This window comes from Arachis hypogaea, chromosome 15 (genome assembly GCF_003086295.3).
Source record: "Arachis hypogaea cultivar Tifrunner chromosome 15, arahy.Tifrunner.gnm2.J5K5, whole genome shotgun sequence".
Taxonomy (NCBI): Eukaryota; Viridiplantae; Streptophyta; class Magnoliopsida; order Fabales; family Fabaceae; genus Arachis; species Arachis hypogaea.
In genome coordinates, this window is record NC_092050.1 from 100,682,925 (window position 1) to 100,707,027 (window position 24,103).

General features: G+C 37.9%; 1 long non-coding RNA gene across 1 annotated transcript; it reads right to left on the minus strand.

Annotated features, from left to right (window-relative positions):
* Nucleotides 1–1,849: 1,849 nt before the first annotated feature.
* On the minus strand, nt 1,850–3,278 carry LOC140179521 (uncharacterized). Its single transcript, XR_011873010.1, has 3 exons — nt 3,115–3,278; nt 2,567–2,674; nt 1,850–2,139 (listed from the first exon to the last, which is right to left on the minus strand). It is a non-coding gene; the product is annotated as an uncharacterized lncRNA (long non-coding RNA).
* Nucleotides 3,279–24,103: the final 20,825 nt, after the last annotated feature.

A 24,103-nucleotide genomic window follows, 5' to 3' on the forward strand; every position in this document is an offset into this window, starting at 1 on the left:
TTCTTTCTTCATGTTCTTGTGTTCTTGTGAGTCTTCAAAGTGTTCTTGATTTTCCTTATGTCTTGATCTTAAAATTTTTAAGTTTGGTGTTCCTTGGTGTTTTCCCTCCAAAATTTTCGAAAACAAGGAGCATTAGATCTAAAAATTTTTAATCTTGTACTATCTTATTGTTTTTCTCTCTCCTCTTTAAATCCAAAAATATCTTTTCTCTCTATTTTAAAGCAGATTTTCGAAATTTACCTTTAAAATTCAGATTTTTATTTCAAAATTTAAAACCTTTTTCAAAAATCATCATATCCTTTTCAAAACATCCTAACCACTTTCTCTCTCCTCAATTTTTTTGAAAATCTTCACCTATTTTTATTTATTTTATTTTAATTTATTTTGTTTTCGAAATAAATAAATAATTAAATAAATAAAAATATTTTCTTCTATTTTACATCATCTCCCTTTCTCCATCATGGACCTAAGCAGAAATGAACAGTCCAGGAGGACTCTGGGGTCATATGCTAACCCCTCTACTGCTTCATATGGGAGTAGTATCTGCATACCCTCCATTGGAGTCAGTAGCTTTGAGTTGAATCCTCAACTCATTATCATGGTGCAGCAAAGTTGCCAGTATTCCGGTCTTCCACAGGAAGAACCTACAGAGTTTCTGGCACAGTTTTTACAGATTGCTGACACAGTACATGATAAGGAAGTAGATCAGGATGTCTACAGATTATTAATGTTTCCATTTGCTGTAAAAGACCAAGCTAAGAGGTGGTTAAATAACCAACCTAAGGCCAGCATAACGACATGGGAACAGCTGACAGAAAAATTCCTGAATCAATACTTTCCTCCAAAATGGATGACACAGCTAAGGCTGGACATCCAAGGCTTTAAACAAGGAGATAATGAATCTCTTTTTGATGCCTGGGAGAGATACAGAGAGATGCTACGAAAATGCCCCTCTGAAATGTTTTCAGAGTGGGTTCAGTTAGACATCTTCTACTATGGGCTTGCAGAAAGAGCTCAGATGTCTCTAGATTACTCAGCTGGTGGATCTATCCACATGAGAAAGACAATTGAAGAAGCTCAAGAGCTCATTGATACAGTTGCCAGAAATCAGCATCTGTACCTAAGCAGTGACCCTTCCATGAAAGAAGAGGTTAAAACAATAACTGCTGAACTCAGTCCTGTAAAACAAGCTGCTGAATTCAATCAGCAATTGGACTTTCTAACAAAGCAGTTAGCCGAATTCAAGGATAGACTACAAGAGACAAGGATGGCTAATATAAATATGGAAGAACAATTGAAGCAAACAAAGCAGCAGCTGTCAAAACAAATAACAGAAGAATGCCAAGCAGTTCAATTAAGAAGTGAGAAGACGTTAAATACCTCACCTCAAGGCAGCAAGAAGCCAAGAAATGAGCAAACCACCCAAAATCCACCTAAGGACAGTAAGAGCCCAGGGAAAATCATTCTGGCACTAAAACGCCAGAAATTGGGTGGAAGGCTGGCGTTGAACACCGAGTTAAACACCAAAGTGGTCCCTGAGATTTGCAAAATGCACCGATTTAGTCCCTGACTTCCCAATTGCACTAATTTAATCCTCCAGATTCGAAAAAATGCATCAAAGTGGTCCCCCTCATATTTTCCGGTCAGATTCCTTACCGGCGGGAGTGACGTGGCGAACGAGTGCCACGCTGGAGTGTCCAACGGTTGGATGATGTGGCAAATGAAACTTTATGCACCAATTTTGTCCCTGATCCCTTTTTAAACCCTAACTCACAAATGGCGCAGCACATCATCGTCTTCTTCTCTTCTTCGTCTTCTTCTTCTTCTATTCATTCTCATTATACTTTTTTCTGAGAAGCATACCCTGGCATAGCTATCAATCAATTCAATCCTTCCCCTGAGGGAGTTTTGCAGGCTCTCTCGCACCCTTTTGACTTTACTTCTACGAGTCCTGCATAAATGGTCAATGAGGAGAAAATGATTATTTCAACAACATATTTATTTATTTAAAAACTATTTCATGAACATATCAGAAACAAAGAATCTATGATGTTGCGGATTCACAGTTCACCGATAAGAAGGTTCTCCAACAGCTGAAATTTTGTTCTCGAGTTGGCACATTCGAGCTAACATCCAGATCTACAAAGGAGGAAGTAAATATAACTGGTACAGGTAAAAATCCACATAAGGATAGGAAACAAAGTGCCTTTTTTCAATAAAGATTTTTGCACTCTCTTTTATTCAGTCATAAATAAAATATACAATCAATGAGCTGTACTCAGACAATTTCTGGAGGAAACTGTGACATATTCAAGTATTTTCTATAAGTTACTTATAATTAGATTGCTAGTGTATTATTAGATGATTCAGTTCAGCATTCTGCATTCCTTTTCAATCAGGATGATTTTTCTATAACATAATGTAAATTATAGTCAGACATAACTATATCTTTCCCTCTTTACAGCAAAATATTCACACGAACATGCAGGATGGTTCAAACTGGATTATGTATGAATTATCAAATCATATATCACCATGCTAATTTCAAATCATGAATGTAGCACGCCTCTTTTTCAGCAGCCTCTTTTAGGTCCTTGATGCGTGATAGAATCACATCATACTGAGATAGAAGTCGTTGTTTGATAGCAGTAACCTCAACCGACCCTTGTGGAAGCTGTGTTGGCCAGAATAAAGAACAGATGAACTAATTATATCTTCTTGAGAACCCTCATAATTGAGTAATGTAAACAAAGTTAAAGATAAGGGGAAATCAAGCCACACTGATTCCTCCATATTGTAATAACTTCCATCGAAGGAGCCCACAAGTCATGAACTAAAAAAAGTTGCACCCTTTTGTTTCCTATTTCTCATATTCAAGGACGAGTAGTAATAAAACAAAGCACAAACCCATGTGGATAGAGTTTAAACCACCGAAAGAGTGAAAGTAACAACTGCAGACACATTGCCATTTTTAAGTTATTTTTTCAAAGGGGAAACAACAATATAAGCATCATCAACAAGAAGATTGCCTCTTTTAAGTAAAACTGGATAGACAAAAGATAGGCAAACAAGCATCTATCAATGGGAACAAAACTGATGAACTAACAGCAGTACCTGCTTCAACTGTGGAAAAACGACGGAATTTAACGTGGCTCCAACAGCGAGTGATGAAACTGCAACAACTGATAGGAATTAGGGCAACCTGGGGTCAATAAGTCCAGACGCAGCATCACCAGTGGCAAGGACAGCAAGAAGGGGAAAGAGGACTGAGGGATTAAATAATGGAGCTGCCACCGCAACAGTTACCCTTTCACCTTCTTGTGCGGGAACATCAACCGTCTCGGTTGCAAATCTGTGGGTGCGAGCCATACCAAAAGGGGTTTGCACCTAAATGGCAGGAAAGTTATAGGTGGAAAGAGACATAGAAGTGAATCATCATAAAAAGAAGAAGAAGAAGACGAAGAAGACGACGAAGAAGATGACGAAGAAGAGAAGAAGACGATGATGTGCTGCGCCATTTGTGAGTTAGGGTTTAAAAAGGGATCAGGGACAAAATTGGTGCATAAAGTTTTATTTGCCACATCATCCAACCGTTGGACACTCCAGCGTGGCACTCGTTCGCCACGTCACTCCCGCCGGTAAGGAATCTGACCGAAAAATATGAGGGGGACCATTTTGATGCATTTTTTCGAATCTGGAGGATTAAATTAGTACAATTGGGAAGTCAGAGACTAAATCGATGCATTTTGCAAATCTCAGGGACCACTTTGGTGTTTAACTCGCTGAACCCCCAGATCATGCTCAGGAATGGCGTTCAACGCCAGAAACAAGCAAGGATCTGGCGTTGAACGCCCAAAAGAAGCACAGTTCTGGCGTTCAGACACCAGGAACAGATGAAGAGCTGGCGTCTAACGTCACTCCAGCTTTTAGCTCTGGCACTCAATTGCCAGTGAGGGATCAGACACACACAAGTGCTGATGACAACCCATCTAAAAAGGCTTCTTCAACCACTTCTGTAGGAAATAAACTTACAGCAACTAAGGTTGAGGAATATAAAGCCAAGATACCTTATCCTCAAAAACTCTGCCAAGAGGAGCAGGATAAGCAATTTGCTCGCTTTGCAGATTATCTCAGGACTCTTGAAATAAAGATTCCATTTGCAGAGGCACTTGAGCAAATACCTTCCTATGCCAAGTTCATGAAAGAGATCTTGAGTCATAAGAAGGATTGGAGAGAAACTGAAAGAGTTCTCCTCACTGAAGAATGCAGTGCAGTCATTCTGAAAAGCTTTCCTGAAAAGCTTAAAGACTCTGGGAGTTTTCTGATACCATGCACATTAGAAGGTAATTGCACCAAGACAGCTTTATGTGATCTTAGGGCAAGCATCAACCTAATACCTGCATCCACTATCAGAAAGCTTGGTTTAACTGAAGAAGTTAAACCAACCCGGATATGTCTCCAACTTGCTGATGGCTCCATTAAATACCCATCAGGCGTGATTGAAGACATGATTGTCAGAGTTGGGCCATTCGCCTTTCCCACTGACTTTGTAGTGCTGGAAATGGAGGAGCACAAGAGTGCCACTCTCATTCTAGGAAGACCCTTCCTAGCAACTGGATGAACTCTCATTGATGTCCAACAAGGGGAAATAACCCTGAGAGTCAATGATGATGAGTTTAAGTTGAATGCTGTCAAAGCCATGCAGCATCCAGACACATCAAAAGACTGCATGAAAGTTGATCTTATTGACTCTTTGGTAGAAGAGATCAACATGGCTGTGAGTCTCGAATCAGAGTTGGAAGACATCTTTTAAAGATGTTCAGCCTGATTTGAGGATTCAGAGGAAATGAAAGAGCCTCTGAAATTTCCTCTGGAAGAGGAAAAACCGCCTAAACCCGAGCTCAAACCATTACCACCATCCCTGAAATATGCATTTCTGGGAGAAGGTGACACTTTTCCAGTGATCATAAGCTCTGCTTTAAATCCACAGGAAGAGGAAGCACTTATTCAAGTGCTAAGGACACACAAGACAGCTCTTGGGTGGTCCATAGGTGACCTTAAGGGCATAAGCCCAGCTAGATGCATGCACAAAATCTTATTGGAGGATAATGCTAAACCAGTGGTTCAACCACAGAGGCGGCTAAATCCAGCCATGAAGGAAGTGGTGCAGAAAGAGGTCACCAAATTACTGGAGGCTGGGATTATTTATCCTATTTCTGATAGCCCCTGGGTGAGCCCTGTTCAAGTTGTCCCCAAAAAGGGAGGCATGACAGTGGTTCATAATGAAAAGAATAAACTGGTTCCTACAAGAACAGTTACAGGGTGGCGCATGTGTATTGACTACAGAAGGCTCAATACAACCACCAGAAAGGATCATTTTCCTTTACCATTCATAGACCAGATGCTAGAAGGATTGGCAGGTCATGATTATTACTGCTTTTTGGATGGCTACTCAGGCTATAACCAGATTGCAGTAGATCCCCAAGATCAAGAGAAAACAGCATTCACATGTCCATCTGGAGTGTTTGCTTATAGAAGGATGCCATTTGGGCTGTGTAATGCGCCTGCAACCTTCCAGAGATGCATGCTCTCTATTTTCTCTGATATGGTGGAAATATTTCTGGAAGTCTTCATGGATGACTTCTCAGTATATGGAGACTCATTCAGCTCCTGTCTTGATCACCTGAAACTAGTTTTGAAAAGATGCTAAGAGACCAACCTAGTTTTAAACTGGGAAAAATGTCACTTTATGGTGACTGAAGGGATTGTCCTTGGGCATAAAATTTCAAACAAGGGAATAGAGATGGATCATGCAAAAATAGAGGTAATTGAAAAATTACCACCACCTGCCAATGTTAAGGCAATCAGAAGCTTTCTGGGGCATGCAGGATTCTATAGGAGATTTATAAAGGATTTTTCATAAATCGCAAAACCTCTGAGCAATCTGCTAGCTACTGACACGCCATTTGTGTTTGACACAGAGTGTCTGCAGGCGTTTGAAACGCTGAAAGCCAAGCTGGTCACAGCACCAGTTATTTATGCACCAGACTGGACATTACCATTTGAGCTAATGTGTGATGCCAGTGATCACACTATTGGTGCAGTACTGGGGCAGAGGCATGACAAGCTTCTGCATGTCATTTATTATGCTAGCTGCTTTTTAAATGATGCCCAGAAAAATTACACAACCACAGAAAAAGAATTGCTTGCAGTGGTTTATGCCATTGACAAGTTTAGATCATACTTGGTAGGATCAAAGGTGATTGTGTATACTAACCATGCTGCTCTTAAATATCTACTCACAAAGCAGGATTCAAAACCCAGGCTCATAAGATGGGTGTTGCTTCTGCAAGAGTTCGATATAGAAATAAGAGACAGAAAAGGGACAGAGAACCAAGTGGCTGATCAGCTGTCCCGGATAGAGCCAATAGAAGGGACATCATTCCCCTCTCTTGAAATCTCTGAGACCTTTTCGGATGAGCATTTGTTTGCCATTCAGGAAACACCATGGTTTGCAGACATTGCAAACTACAAAGCTGCAAGGTTCATTCCCAAGGAGTACAGCAGGCAACAAAAGAAAAAATTAATTACTGATGCAAAGTACTACTTGTGGGATGAACCCTATCTCTTTAAGAAATGTGCAGATGGCATAATCCGTAGGTGTGTACCTAAAGAAGAAGCACAAAGGATCTTATGGCATTGCCATGGGTCATAATATGGAGGTCATTTCGGAGGTGAGCGAACAGCCACCAAGGTCCTCCAATGTGGCTTCTACTGGCCTACACTATACAGAGATTCCCGAGAGTTTGTACGTAACTGTGACAGTTGCCAAAGAGCTGGTAATTTGCCTCACAATTACGCCATGCCTCAACAAGAAATCTTGGAGATTGAGTTGTTTGATGTATGGGGTATTGATTTCATGGGGCCTTTTCCACCATCATACTTAAACACTTATATTCTGGTGGCAGTTGACTATGTATCAAAATGGGTTGAGGCCATTGCCACACCCACCAATGATACTAAAATAGAACTGAAATTCCTCCAGAAACATATATTCAGCAGGTTTGGTGTCCCCAGGGTACTAATCAGTGATGGGGGCACTCACTTCTGCAACAAACAGCTTTACTCTGCCATGGTCCGGTATGGGATTCGCCACAAGGTGGCGACTCCATATCATCCACAGACAAATGGGCAAGCTGAAGTCTCTAACAGGGAACTAAAAAGAATCCTGGAACGGACTGTAAGTACCCCTAGAAACGATTGGGCACGAAGCTTGGATGATGCTCTGTGGGCTTACAGAACAGCATTCAAGACTCCTATAGGGACCTCTCCATACCAACTTGTGTATGGTAAGGCATGCCACCTGCCCGTGAAACTGGAACATAAAGCCTACTGGGCAACCAGATTCCTAAACTTTGATGCCAAATTAGCTGGAGAAAAAATATTGCTCCAGCTAAATGAGCTAGAGGAATTCAGATTCACTGCTTTTGAAAATGCCAAGCTTTATAAAGAAAAATAAAAAAAGTGGCATGACAGAAAACTGTCATCTAGAATCTTTGAACCAGGATAAAAGGTTCTGTTGTTTAACTCTAGGCTCAGGCTGTTCCCCGGGAAACTAAAGTCCCGGTAGAGGGGACCATATGTGATTACAAGTGTATCACCATATGGTTATGTGGAGCTTCAAGATATTGATTCTGATAAGAAGTTCATTGTTAATGGACAGAGAATCAAGCACTATCTTGAAGGCAATGTTGAGCAAGAGTGCTCAAGGCTGAAGCTAGATTAAAAGCTCAGCAAGGTCCAGCTAAAGACAATAAAGAAGCGCTTGCTGGGAGGCAACCCAGCCATGGGGCATCACTTCCTCTAAGCATTTTGCCCTATTCTTGATTTTATTTGTTTATATAAAGTTCACTGATACTAAGGTAAAGAGTCAATTGTATAAGTTCACAGGGTTACAGAAGGATTCTACACACAAAACAGAGAAAAAGAGCTCACTGGCAAGAAAACGCCAGTAAAAGTCTGTTTTGGGCGTTCAACACCCAAAAGAAGCATCCACTGGGCATTGAACGCTAGTAAGGATAGCCATCTGGGCGTTAAACGCCAGAAAGAAGCATCTTCTGGGCGTTGAACGCCAGAAAGAAGCTCCTTCTGGGTGTTTAACGCCAGATTTACAGCATCCTGGGCGTTCAGAAAAACGCCCAGTGACAAAGGAGTTCCTGGCGTTCAACGCCAGAAAGAAGCAACAGCTGGGCGTTGAACGCCCAGGAGAGGCAGCATTTGGGCGTTGAACGCCCAAAACATGCAGCGTTTGGGCGTTCAAACGCCAGGATGGTGGGGAGGAGGTGAATTCGTTTTTACTTCATATTTTTCATTCTAAATTTAATTTTCATGTTTCAATTCATGATTTCTTGTATAAACATGTTAAGAACCCTGATTTCTAAAATCCCTAATTTCTAAAAACCCTATTCTAAAAATATCAAATGTATCTTAATCCATAAGCACAAATCTTTTTTTATCCAATTCAACTCTTTTTCAAAATTTTCAAAACAAATCTATCTCTTTTCATTCAAAAATCTTTTCAACTAATCAATATCTTTTTCGAATCTCCATATTATCTTTTTCAAAAATCCAATTTTATCTTTTTCAAATATCTTTCATATCTTTTCAATTTTAAACTATATATTTTCTTATCATACTTATTTTTTTTAAAACCATATCTTCTATCTTATCTTTCTCCCTATTTTCGAAAACCCCCCCTCCCTTTTAAAAACCCATTCGGCCTCCTTCCTCTCATCCACCATCCTACACTAGCTCTCCTTCTATCCCTCTCTTTTCTTTTCTTTTGCTTGAGGACAAGCAAACCTCTAAGTTTGGTGTGTTTATCCGTGATCACTAAACCATACCCACTAAGATCATGGCTCCTAAAGGAAAATAACCCACTCTAAGAGGAAAGAAAGAGAGTGTTCCAAAACCACTTTGGAATCAAGGGAAGTTCTTAACTAAAGAACATTCAGACCATTATTACAAAATAATGGGTCTAAGATCAGTGATCCCGAAAGTTAGATTCGATCTGAAAGAAGACGAATATCCGGAGATCCAGGAGCAAATTCGTATCAGGAACTGGGAGATCCTAGCTAATCCTGAAACGAAAGTGGGAAGGAATATGGTCCAGGAGTTCTATGCTAATATGTGGCAAACAGACAAGCAAAGACTATCTGGATCTGCTCTCTATGACTATCGGACCTTGGTCAGAGGAAATATTGTTCATACCCACCCTGACAAGATCAGGGAGATCTTAAAGCTACCTCAACTGAAAGATGATCCAGACTCCTTCAATAGGAGAATGATGAGAACAGACAAGGGCCTAGATAAGATTCTAGAGGATATATGTATCCCTGGAGCCAGGTGGACCACCAGCACGAAGGGTGTCCCAAATCAACTCAAAAGAGAAGATCTCAAACCAGTCGCCGGAGGATGGCTGGACTTCATTAGGCATTCTCTGCTGCCCACTAGCAACCGTTCTGAAGTCACTATTAGAAGAGCAGTGATGATCCATTGCATCATGATGGGAAAAGAAGTGGAAGTTCATCAACTGATTTCAACTGAATTTTACAAAATTGCAAACAAAAATTCCAAAGATGCCAGGTTGGCTTATCCAAGCTTGATTTCTATGCTCTGCAAGGACGCTGGAGTAAGGATGGGAATAACTGAGTATATCTCAGTTGAGCGACCAATCACCAAAGCATCAATGGAAAAACAACAAGCACAGGATGACCCCATCAAGAAGAGAACACAGGAATATCTCCCAGAAATCCCTCAATCTGAATACTGGGAGTATCTTGAAACATCTATTACCAAGATGCAAGAAGCTATGGAACAAATAAAGAAAGAACAGAAGGAACAAAGTAGCATTCTTTGCTATTTTCTTAAAGAACATGAGGAGCAAGGGTGTGATTTAAAGGAATTAAAGCGCCATAAATTATCTCTTGAAGGACCAAGCACCCCGCAGATTAGAGGAACATCCACTTCCCAGAACAAAGGTTGTTAAATTCCAATCTTAGCCTTAACTCTGTGATAACTGTTTTTATTTTAGTTTTACCTTAGGAGTCATATAGTAGTAATTAGTATCTATATTTTTTATTTTATCTCCAATTAAGATATAATTTAATTTTATCATCATCATTAAACATGAATAAAATAGAAGAATTTCTTTAGAATAAGAGGCAATATTTTTCGATTTTTTAATAAGATAAATTCTAATTATTTACATGTGGTGGCAATGCTTTCTGTCTTCTGAATGAATGCTTGAACAGTGCATATGTCTTTTGAATTTGATGTTTAAGACTGTTAAATATGTTGGCTCTTGAAAGAATGATGAACATGAGACATGTTATTTATAATCTGAAAAATCATAAAAATGATTCTTGAAGCAAGAAAAAGCAGTGAATACAAAATCTTGCAAAAAAAAATTAGAGAAAGAAAAAGGAAAAGCAAGCAGAAAAAGCCAAAGCTCTTAAAACCAAAAGGCAAGAGCAAAAAGCCAATAGCCCTTAAAACCAAAAGGCAAGGGTAATAAAAAGGACCCCAAGGCTTTGAGCATCAGTGGATAGGAGGGCCTAAAGGAATAAAATCCTGGCCTAAGCGGCTAAACCAAGCTGTCCCTAACCATGTGCTTGTGGCGTGAAGGTGTCAAGTGAAAACTTGAGACTGAGCGGTTAAAGTCAAGGTCCAAAGCAAAAAGAAGAGTGTGCTTAAGAACCCTGGACACCTCTAATTGGGAACTTTAGCAAAGCTGAGTCACAATCTGAAAAGGTTCACCCAATTATGTGTCTGTGGCATTTATGTATCCGGTGGTAATACTGGAAAACAAAGTGCTTAGGGCCACGGCCAAGACTCATAAAGTAGCTGTGTTCAAGAATCAACATACTGAACTAGGAGAATCAATATCACTATCTGAATTCTGAGTTCCTATAGATGCCAATCACTCTGAGCTTCAATGGATAAAGTGAGATGCCAAAACTGTTCAGAAGCAAAAAGCTACTAGTCCCGCTCATCTAATTAGAATCTGAGCTTCACTCAAAAACTCTAAGATATTATTGCTTCGTAAATTATTTGTATTCTATTTTATTTATCTAGTTGCTTGAGGACAAGCAACAGTTTAAGTTTGGTGTTGTGATGAGCAGATATTTTATACGCTTTTTGGGGTTAATTTCATATAGTTTTTAGTGTGTTCTAGTTAGTTTTTAGTTTATTTTTATTAGTTTCTAGGCAAAATTCATATTTCTGGACTTTACTATGAGTTTGTGTATTTTTCTATAATTTCAGGTATTTTCTGGCTGAAATTGAGGGAGCTGAGCAGAAATCTGATTCAGGCTGAAAAAGGACTGCTGATGCTGTTGGATTCTGACCTCCCTGCACTGGGAATGGATTTTCTGGAGCTACAAGACTCCAAATGGCGCTCTTCCAATTGCGTTGGAAAGTAGACATCCAGGGATTTCCAGCAATATATAATAGTTCATACTTTGCTCAAGGATAGACAACGTAAACTGGCGTTCAACGCCAGTTCCATGTTGCAGTCTGGCGTCCAGCGCCAGAAACAAGTTACAAGTTGGAGTTCAACGCCAGAAAAGGATCCAAAGATGGCGTTGAATGCCCAAAACAGCCCTATGCACGTGATTAGCTTAAGTCTCAGCCCCAACACACACCAAGTGGGCCCCAAAAGTGGATTTTTGCACTATCCATCTTAGTTTACTCATTTTCTGTAAACCTAGTTTACTAGTCTAGTATTTAAACAACTTTTAGAGACTTGTCTTGTATCTCATGACATTTTAGATCTAAACTTTGTACCTTTTGACGGCATGAGTCTCTAAACTCCATTGTTGGGGGTGAGGAGCTCTGCTGTGTCTCGATGAATTAATGCAAGTATTTCTGTTTTCTATTCAATTCAACTTCTTCCGCTTCTAAGATATTCATTCGCACTTCAACCTGAATGTGATGAACGTGACAATCATCATCATTCCCCCACGAACGCGTGCCTGACAACCACTTCCGTTCCACCTTAGATTGAATGAGTATCTCTTGGATCTCTTAATCAGAATCTTCGTGGTATATGCTAGAGTGATGGCGGCATTCATGAGAGCCCAGAAAGTCTAAACCTTATCTGTGGTATTCCGAGTAGGACTCTGGGATTGAATGACTGTGACGAACTTCAAACTCGTGAGTGCTGGGCGTAGTGACAGACGCAAAAGGATAGTAAATCCTATTCTAGTACGATTGAGAACTTGCAGATGATTAGTCGTGCGGTGACAGCGCATCTGGACCCTTTTCACTGGAAGGATGGATGGTAGCCATTGACAACGGTGATCCACCAACACACAGCTTGCCATAGGAGGACGTGCGTGCGTGAATTAGAAAATAGAGGAAAGCAGAATTTCAGAAGATAAAGCATCTCCAAAGCTCCAACATATTCTCCATCATTGCATACAAGTATAATTTGTGTTCTGCCCTTTTATTCCTTGCAATCAAATTTGATAAGTGAATTATTTTATTGTTTTTCTGACTAAGAGTTACAAGATAACCATAGATTGCTTCAAGCCAACAATCTCCGTGGGATCGACCCTTACTCACGTAAGGTATTACTTGGACGACCCAGTGCACTTGCTGGTTAGTGGTACGAGTTGTAAAAAGTGTGATTTACAATTCTTGCACCAGGAAGATATACGGCAAACTACACCTACAGTAAAGGAAGATAACAGGGGGTCACTACTAAAACAACTCGGGCAGAATCAAAAAAGAGAAGGAACAACCAATAAGCACAGAGGTGGGGCAGCAAAAAGGGCACCCCAGGGTCTACAAAACAAGGAATATTCAACAACACCCAGGGACACCCTTTGGAGGCAACAAACAGAGCAAGAACCCAGAAAATGGAAACGGCATAAAAATTGGAACCCTAACCAGCCTTAACCCCCTCAAACATGCAAGGAATCCAACCTAAGTACCAACACTTCTGAATAACAAACAGCAATAAAAGCAAAAAACCCTACAATTCGCCAAATAAAAGATCAACTACCAATAACAACAGAAACCTAAGAGGTGCACATTTTTTTAAAACAAGTAGCAGGAGAAATCACAACGATGAAAACAGGCAAAGACGCAATCTCTTTACGAAAAAGATCAAGCTTCTCAAAGGCAAACTCAATAAAAATCAAAACTTTGCAAGCATGCAAGAGTAAAAGCATCAAAGTATAAAGAAGGAAAAAGAAATACCAACCTGCGGAGAAGAAGGAACAAGAGCGATAACTGCTCAAAGACTGAAGCAACGACAAACACGTACCAATGAGCACTTTTCAAAGCATAAAAGGTAGAAGGCTTGGGGGCGTAAAATTAGAAAAGCCAGCAAACAAAGAACGAAAAAGAGAAAGGGAGGAAGAAACTGAAAGTGATTCTTTAATTTCAAAGTGAAGTACAAAGAGGGAAAAGAAAAAATGGCAAAGGGAAATTAAATGGGCTTTTAAAGCCCTCGCAGATTCCCAAAGAAAGCGCAACGCGCACTACAATTAAAAAAGAAAGAAAGAAACACTTCACATTCAAACAGAAGAAATCCCGACAGGAGTTATACAAGAGATCGACCAAAGGCAAATGCACGAGCACGACTTCCTCAAAGGGGTCGAAGTCTAAAGACACGACCTCCAGGGGAAAATCAAACTCGAGCAAGGGCATTGTTCATACCATGGGTCGAGTTATACGACTCGGGTTGACCAAAGACCAGAACGACCGACCTCTTAAGGTTGGATCACCACCGACCTCTTCTTAAAAAGCTCGGCCAAATTGCTATGAGGGCCCAAGCAGGTCCAAAGGAGAAGATCACAACCCACTTAAAAGCGGTTGGCCAAAGATAAGGGGACCCACCCATAAAAGATAAGATAAGATAACTAACTTATCTAAAAGGGAGGTCACTCCACACTACTATAAATACACTAGAGTACCTAGGTATAACTCATACTCTGATTCTACACAAAAAACCTGCATGAAGCATGTGCTAACTTAAGCATCGGAGTTTCTTGCAGGTACCACCACCCTCCAGTGATCAAGGAACAGCAGTACCACCAGATTCAACAAGTCAGACACAACAGCTCCAACCACCACTACATATCTCCTCCGAGATCGGCCTCCAATTTTAGGTAACCATCGGAACTTTTAGTAATTAAAAATGTAAAAAGAATTTAAGTAAATGATGAGGTAAGTATTGTAAAATTGAATAATATAATAGTAATTATAATAAAAGATGTAGAAAGATAATTTAGTAGTCTAAGCTCTAGGGACTTCTTCATAAAATATTTAGGAAAAAGCTCGAGAAGAGGTTTATAATTGATTATAGTACAAAAGAAAGATTAAGAATATCAAGAAAAGACATTAATACAAAAGAAAAGAGAAATAAGATTACCAAAAGTGGGACCTAAGTGAGACAAATGAAAGAGACTAAGATTGTTAAGATTATAAAAGAAAATAGAGAAAAACAAAATAATGACATATGAGAATAAAGGACAGAAAATGAATATCGAAAAATGTAATTGAGAAAAAGGAATAAAAGAAAAAGAGCAGTTAAGAGGAGTTATAGTGATTTGGAATTGATAATTGAAAGGAACGGTTAAGGAAAGATATCATCATGTGCATTTGTATGAATTACTTTTGTGTGCTTGTGTTGTTATGCTATTTGTGAATTCCTTGATAATTGATTTATTTTTGAATTGTTTGTATGTTTGTATTGTGTGTTTGTTTGTGTTTGTTGGTTCCAGAATATGTCATGGATTAAGGTAACTGAGAACTGATATGTGTAACTATTTGATTTGTGTAACTAAGAAATGGAAGTCAGACTGAATGACTGTACCGTAAGACTTCGCAACCCGGAACTGATAAGGATAAAGGAAATGGTAAAATGAAAATTGAATGTTTTATTAGGCCGTTGTACCAAATGTATAATGGGGACATCTCCAGACTGAGAACTACTTTCCAAGGGTACGCATATCTGTAGAAAAGAGTTAAAAGTCAACTGATGTGGCTTCGGCAATACGACTTGTATATACAACTGATACAACTGAAAAGCCATATCTGGGACTTGTGCCTAGGTGATGTCGGGTTGCCGGTAGTCAACCGACGCATGAACTTATGGCTGCATAGGATGGACATGCATCATACTTGTTTATTGCACATATTCCCTTATGTGTATTCTACACGTGTGTGTGCCTTTCTTATTATATTCTATATTCTCTGTTTGTTTACTATTTTTTTGTATTTCTATTTATCTATTTTTTCCTAAACTTTATGTTCAAGTACACTTATTTGGTAATAATAAAGAATTAATGAACTTAACTAACAATCCCGACCTTACTAAGAACCTCCAAGTTCTTACCCGTTTCCTTCCCCATTCAGATGGAGCTCCAATGGCCCAGTAATGACAGATGATCATGTGGAGGAGTGATAGATGATATTTGGCATTTTGACGACGTTTAGCTTGGCCAGAATTTTGAAGACCTAGAGTGTTATTCCCTTGCCTTTGTAGTTTAGAGGGACTAGGCGATGTTATATATATATATATATATATATATATATATATATATATATATATATATATATATATATATATATATATATATATATATAGTTAATAGCTAGCTACTCCTAGTGATGTTAATCAATGTGCGATGTATGTACATGAAAGTTCTGATTCTGCTTAATCTATTATTATCTATGATTTATCTTTGAATGTTTCTACTTATCGAACCAAACATTTTCAAGAAAAAAATTTTTCCGACAAAATAACTACGCTTTAACAATGAAACAAGCTCATATAACAAATATTAGCAAATAAATAGAGAAGCAAGTTAGTAATTGCCTAGCTTCTAATGTGATTATGACATGCTAGAAATTGGGTCGTTACTACTTGGTATTAGAACAGTTCGTTTCCAGTAGAGTCTAGGGAATGGACTGAATCATGCTTCACTACATGCTCTACTTGTGTGTCTCATTCTATTGGAATATCTTTGAAAAACATTTGGCATGAATATCTAAGAAGGCTCATTTTGGGAATATTCTTGCTTAGCTTGAGATATTAAGACTGATCACATTAATGTTGATTGTTTGGTGTGGATAAGATCTTAATGGCTCCGAATAGGCATAGTTTAATCGAGTTCCAAACGACAAATTGGTATGAGGCATATCTATTTTCATAGACGTTATGATCTCCATGGCTATTGCTATGTGAGATATGGTTGTTGTATGAAACAGACTCTTCTCTTCTTCAAGATGACTTGAAGGAATCAGATCGCTTGAAGATCTTCGATAACTTCTTGAACATAACTGAAATTTTGAGGCCAAAATTCTTTCAAGGAGGGTAGATTGTAACAACCCAAATTTTCAACAACAGATTTCTTAAGCTCTATACATTAGGATTTGCAAAATTCGAGTAACGTGGTTAGATTTAGTTTGACGAGCTGAATTTGAACAGAAAAATAAATAATAATATCTTATGGTAATAATAATATTTTATTATAATAATATTTTATTAATTTATTTTGATGATTCATCCTTATAACTCCGATAGTTCTTCATTTTCAGCCACCTCCTGCATTCTTTTTTTTCTTCGTACATAATTTCAAGAACTATCTCTTCTTTTCTTTTCTTTGTACGTGATATTAATAAAAAGAACAAGAGATAAAAGTTAAAGTTCAATAACTGATGCATTTGTATCTTTAGTTATTTTTCCTTTAGGATTTAATTCAATAAACTAAGAATTCTTGTTTTTTTTAAGCAATCAAGTCATGATTTAGTGCATATTACTTTGAGACTGTAAATTTATTTTATTTCAAGAGATCTTTAGAGAAATCAAGCGAAGCTAAGCAGAAAGATTTCTGAGCTAAATAGAAGAGTTTCTATTCACTACAAGCAACCCCAAAGCCCCCAAGCACACTCCCAGTGGCTCACAAACTGTTAGGCATCTCACATGGCAACCTTGCGTCTCACATGATGTGCCTTATGTCTCACATGGCTCACATTGCGTCTCACATGCTCAAACAGATGCTTCCAATTCTTCTTGATGAATGATGAGAGAACTTTTGCGTGGTCTAGAAATTTGCGGATAAATTCTCGTTGCAAGTATAGTTTCTAAACCTTCAAAAGTCCTTTCATACAAACATTTTGGTTGTCACAAGTAACAAACCCCTTTTAAAATTGATAACCGAGTATTTAAACCTCGTGTCGTCTTCTCAAGGAATTGCAGGGAGGTATGTTCTTATTATTAGTTATGAGTTTGTAAATTGGGGTTCTGGAGTTTGGGCAATGGGCACAGGTATATTTTCAAAGCAATAAAAATAAATAAATAACTGTAAAATAAACTCTTGGCAACGTATAAGAACTGGAAGTCTTATCCTGGTTATCCTTATCAATTGTAATGAGAATTGGATTTTTCTCCCACTTTGTTAACCTCTAACTATGAAGGTAAGTTAAGTGGATGAATTAATTCTGATTCCTCAAGTCCTAGTCTTTCCTTGGGAAAAGTTAGAGTTATTGGAACCTGAATTAATTCTTGAAGAATTCCAATTTTCAATCAACAATGAGTTTGATAACTCAAGTGTCTCCAATGACTCAACCAAAGCCAAAGGGAAAAATCTAAATTATTTATATAAATAAAAGAGAGAACAATCATAAATCTGAAATACCTCAATTAGCACTAATAAAGATATCAAATGTAACATGGAAGAGTTCATAAATTGAATTAGAAAAATAAATAAAAGGAACATTGAACCTATGATGGCAAAAGATGAAATAATCATGAAGTAAAAAGAATCCTAATTCTAAATCCTAAGAGAGAGAGGAGAGAACCTCTCTCTCTAAAAACTACATCTACTCCTAAAATTGTGAATGTGAAAGCTTCCTGATAAATGGATGCATTCCTCTACTTTATAGCCTCTAATCTGTGTTTTCTGGGCCGAGAACTGGGTCAGAAACAACCCAAAATTCGCTGGTTGCGAATTCAAACATGCTGAATTTCCGTCACTGCGACGCGGCCGCATGGAGCACGCGGTCGCGTCGCCTAGCATCAGGGAAACTATAGCATATTATATATTAAATCGAAGCCCCGAACGTTATCTTTCCAACGCAACTGGAACCGCGTCATTTGGACCTCTGTAGCTAAAGTTATAGCCGTTTGAGTGCGAAGAGGTCAGGCTGGATAGCTTAGCAATTTCTCCAACTTCTTGTATTTCTTCCACTTTTGCATGCTTCCTTTCCATCCTCTGAGCCATTCCTGCCCTATAAACTCTGAAATTACTTAACACACATATCAAGGCATCTAATGGTAATAAGAGAGGATTAATATTAGCAAATTAAGACCATAGAAAGCATGTTTTCAATCATAGCACAAAATCAGGAAGAAAAATGTAAAACCATGCAAATAGTATGAATAAGTGGGTAAGGACTTGATAAAAACCACTCAAATGAGCACAAGATAAACCATAAAATAGTGATTTATCAACCCCCCCCCACACTTAAACAATAGCATGTCCTCATGCTAAGCTCAAGAGAAGCTATAAAGAATGAAGAGGAATGATAGAATGTATGAAATGCAACCTATCTATATGAATGCAACTACATGCAAAGTGTTTTTACCTACTTAGTTAAAAGTAAACAAATCCTTCAAGAAGAAATATGAACTGGATTTCACTAATTCAAATCATGAAAATGAAGTACAAATAGACTTGCAAGAAGAAAATAGCTCATGAAAACAGGGAACAAGGGATTGAGCATCGAACCCTCACTGGTAGTGTATACACTCTAATCACTCAAGTGTTTAAGGTTCGATTCTCTCAATTCTCTACTAACCTTACTTTCTAAGGCTTGCTCTTCATCTAACAATCAACATAAATTTAATGCACAGATACACATATCAAGAGGTCTTTTAAGGGTTGTAATGGGGTTAGGGTCAAGGTAGGATTGTATTTGGCCAAGTGGACTAAAATCTGAATCCTTAATTAACTTAAACTTTCCACCTAACTTTAGACAATCCATGAATCATAATACCACATCTAAATATCCATTAACCATGTTTTTCACATATTCATGCATTCTAATTTCAGGTATAGTACATATGCATTGCTTTCACCATTTACTTTGGGGCATTTTGTCCCCTTTTTCTTATTTGCTCTTCTTTTTTTTCTCCTTTTTCATTTTTTTTATATATATCTATATTATATTTTTTTCTCAATGCATATGATTAAATTATTGGATGCATGAATCATGTCCTAAACATTTCTTTCACATTTTCAGAAAGTTCTAACATACTCAATTCTCAAACCAAATGGTTCCAAAACCAATTTTCCCAGACTTAAATCATAAGCACTCTCACTAGTCTAAGCTAACCAAAGATTCAAATTAAGGACATTATTGTTTTTTTCACTTAGAGTTAATGATGTGCTAAATAAAAAGAACAAAGGGGTAAAATAGGCTCAAAATTGGTTTGCAAGGGATAATGAAAGGTAAGGCCATATGGGTATGTAAGCTCAGTGAAATAAAGACCTCAATCATGTAAGTGTATGCATACATCAAATAATGGAAATATAGAATCAAGCAAGACAAAGATCACAAATTTAGAGAGAAAAATACACACTAAAACAGAATATTGGTTGATAAAATGCAACCAATTCAAATAGGTTCAAAAATCTCACAGGTTTTGTGTGTTCGAGCTCTAAACCATGTTCCAGTATAATATTTCTTCAAACAAGTGTAACATTAAATTTTATTTAAATTAGTGAAATGCTCTTAAAAGGTTTCTTGAAAAAGAAAATATTACTTCAACCAAGTAGTAACTAAATGCATAAAAATCAAACAAACATGCAAATGCAACAACTAACTACAAAGAAAATTTAAACATTGGTATTGAGACAAGAAAGTACTAACCTATGGAGATCGGTATCGACCTCCCCACACTTAAAGATTGCACCGTCCTCGGTGCATGCTGAGATGTACAGGTGGACGGGTCTTCTCCAACTGATGCTTTTCTCCAAGGATTGTGCTGATGGACTTGTTTGTCTCCCCATGTAAACGTCTTCCGGTTCCCTTCCGGGTGGCCATCCTGAAAGAAAAAGGGAAGAAGAGTAACCCAATAATAGAGATAAGAAAATAAATGAAGTATGGTTGGGTTAATGCCAAATGATAAGGGTCTCATTTATATGGAAGCTTCAACATGAACGTGAGAAAACAATATAAGCACATGGCATACTAGTGGTGCAAAATTTGCAACAAAGGAGAGAAAAATGTGGGTAATGCAAGATAGTATAAGTTCATATCAATGTAAGAGAAGTACAAGTATCATAAAAGATTAGTATTGATTTAAATAATATTACCCAATCAGAATAAAACAAGTCATAAGCACTAAGATAATACCAGAAAAGATATAACAGTTGAAAAAGATCATTTGAACACCAATGGTAAAATAATAAATTTAGAAAAGAAAATAAAAATATACAAAATTAAAATGTAATGAATGAAAGTATGCAAATAAATAAAATAAAGTAAAAGATAAGAAGAATGAGAAGGGAAAGAAAGAAAGAAAGAAGAAAGGATAGAAGAAATTAGGATTGGGGGAGAAAAGATAAGATATTTGGCAAATTAGGATAAGCTGTGCGGCGCAAGCGACGCGGTCGCATGACTTGCACTTATAAGGATTGACGCGGTCGCGTCGGTCACGCGGTCGCGTGACAGAGTTTATGCTACTGGCGCGGGCAGCCTCGCGCTCGCACAACTCTTTGTTCAAAATCATATTAGTGCCAAATTGTAAGTGACGCGATCGCATGGGGCATGCGATCGCGTGAGTGGGCTTTAAAGGAATATGACACGGTCGCGTGGGAAGGATTATGCGTTCAGCACCAATCCAGCACCACTCTCGCACAACTTTCGGGTGTGTACCACTTTGACGTCGAAATCTTGGTCACGCGGCTGCGTGGGGCACGCGGTCGCGTGGGAGGCCATTATTCCCATATGACGCAGTCGCATGGGACGATTTGTGCCATTGGCACGCCTCCAGCCACGCTCTCACGTGACTTTCTGTTCGTTTTCTTTTCTTCCCATTGCACTGGTGACGCGGACGCGTCAGCGACGCTGCCACGTCGCGTGCGTGCTTTTTTTTTTTTTGTTTAAATCTGAAAAGTGCATAATGCAGTGTTAATATGAATGTGAAGCAAAACTCCATGTTCAATATAATAAAATAAAATAAAACTCAAAAACAAATAAAACTAAATAAAAATGAAAGAGGAACAATCATACCATGGTGGGTTGTCTCCCACCTAGCACTTTTAGTTAAAGTCCTTAAGTTGGACATTTGATGAGCTTCCTGTTATGGTGGCTTATGCTTGAACTCATCCAGGAATCTCCACCAATGTTTGTACTTCCAGTAACTTCCGGGGTCCCAAACTAAGCATGTAAAGCCCTTAAGAAGCTTCAAACAGATTCTTAGGCTCCCGGGGTGACAGATGTCAGAGCAGATTCTAGGATCCCAAACTTTGCTTTTACACCCATTTTTGTCTGGATCTGTATTTTTCCAGCTGGGTGATAAGTAATTTGAATTCTCACTGCAGCTACCAAACAGCTTCCTAGACCCATTCAATTGAGCTCTACACCAACCTTTGCATTTAAACTTAATGCTTCTAACCATAATGAACCTTGCAGGACAATTCTTGCCACTGGCCATCATCCTCTTATTCTTAATGTTACAAAGAGCTCTAAGTTGACCATCCGTCTCCAGTAGCCCATATTCAAGTGGAATTAGAAAGCTAAGGGATATGAATTTTACCCACTTGAATGTTGTGAAGGATGATTGCAACTTAGGGGGAGGTATTTTTAATAAAATTGCAAGCTCCACTCCCTTGTGCTCTTCTCTAATAATTACCACCTCTTTGCAAGCTTCTTCAATTTCAACCTCTTGATCAACCTCTTCCAAGTCTTCAACTGTGATATGCCTTAGAGGTTGTACACCCTCCTCAGCATCAATTTCAAACGTCTTGGAAGGGGGTTCTATGACTGGACCTTCCCATGGAGGTTCTGCATCTCCTAAGTCTTCAACCACTTCTTCTTTTTCGATAATTACAGCTTCCTCCACTTGTTCCAGTACAAAGTCATGCTCCATACTGTCCATTGGAGTTTCTAATATCTCCTTCATGCTACGTTCTTCATTAGATTGCCCACATGAAGCCATGGGGGTTCCTTGAGTGTCAGAACGTCAGGAAGCTAATTGATTTATCGCTTGCTCCAATTGACAAATGGTTGCCTGAAATCGATCCACTGTTTCCTTGAAACGATCCTTTGTCTCTTGATGCACTCGGCTTTCATAAATAGGATCATAGTGCTCTTGGATTGATGGATATGGAGATGGTGAATATTGAAGTGGTGGTTCTTGTGAGTAATTGGGTTGGAATTGGGGTGGTTCTATATATGGTTCATATGGCTCATAAGGTGGTTGGTATGGTGGTTGAGGGTTAGGGTCATATGGAGGTGAATGGCGAAAAGGGGCTTGTGAGTTTGGTGGTCCAAAGTTATGTTGAGGAGGGGGTTCATAGGCGTATGGTGGTGGTTGTTGATAATCAAAAGAGCGCTCACCATAGCCATTGCCTTGATATGCATCACAGAATGGTTGTTGATAGTCCATTGAAGGTGGTTGTTGCCATGAGGGTTGATTAAATCCTTGTGGCTCCTCCCATCTTTGATTCTTCCAACCTTGATGCCAGTTCTCATTATAGTTTCCATTCCTAACAACAACATTGGAATCAAACTTGAAGCGAGAGGGGTGAGAATTCATAGTAGCTAATAAAAAATTAAAAACAAAAATAAAAATAAATTTAAATTGAAAGGTTAACGAAATTTAAATTTTGAATTTGAAAATTAAATTTTGAAATTTGAATTTTTAAAAAATTCTTTTTTTGAAATTTGAATTTTGAAATTTGAATTTAAATATTGAATATCGAAATTTGATTTTTGAAATAAGATAAGATAAGATTTTGAAAAAGATATGATTTTTGAAAAATTTTAAATGCAAATTTCGAAAATTCAATTAAAATAAAGAGAAAAGATATTTTTGAATTAAATGAGAAAAGAGAAAAACAATAAAACGACACCAAATTTAAAATTTTTAGATCAAAACGAAGAAAACAATTAAGAACAACTTGAAGCTCAAGATGAACACGAAGAACAAATTGAAGATCAAGGTGAACACTAAGAAAAAAAAAATTTTCAAAAAAAAATTTTTTTAATACTAAATAAAAACCAATAACCTCTTAATTTATAAAAAAGCAAAAATAAAAATAAAAACAAATAAACAAGCAAAAGGTAAATATTTACAATAACCAATAATAAGGCACACGTTTGCAATTCCCCGGCAATGGCGCCATTTTGATGAGAGAACTTTTGCGTGGTCTAGAAATTTGCGGATAAATTCTCGTGGCAAGTATAGTTTCTAAACCTTCAAAAGTCCTTTCATACAAACATTTTGGTTGTCACAAGTAACAAACCCCTTTTAAAATTGATAACCGAGTATTTAAACCTCGGGTCGTCTTCTCAAGGAATTGCAGGGAGGTATGTTCTTATTATTGGTTATGAGTTTGTAAATTGGGGTTCTAGAGTTTGGGCAATGAGCACAGGTATATTTTCAAAGCAATAAAAATAAATAAATAACTGTAAAATAAACTCTTGGCAAGGTATAAGAACTAGAAGTCCTATCCTGGTTATCCTTATCAATTGTAATGAGAATTGGATTTTTCTCCCACTTTGTTAACCTCTAACTATGAAGGTAAGTTAAGTGGATGAATTAATTCTGATTCCTCAAGTCCTAGTCTTTCCTTGGGAAAAGTTAGAGTTATTGGAACCTGAATTAATTCTTGAAGAATTCCAATTTTCAATCAACAATGAGTTTGATAACTCAAGTGTCTCCAATGACTCAACCAAAGCCAAAGGGAAAAATCTAAATTATTTATATAAATAAAAGAGAGAACAATCATAAATCTGAAATACCTCAATTAGCACTAATAAAGATATCAAATGTAACATGGAAGAGTTCATAAAT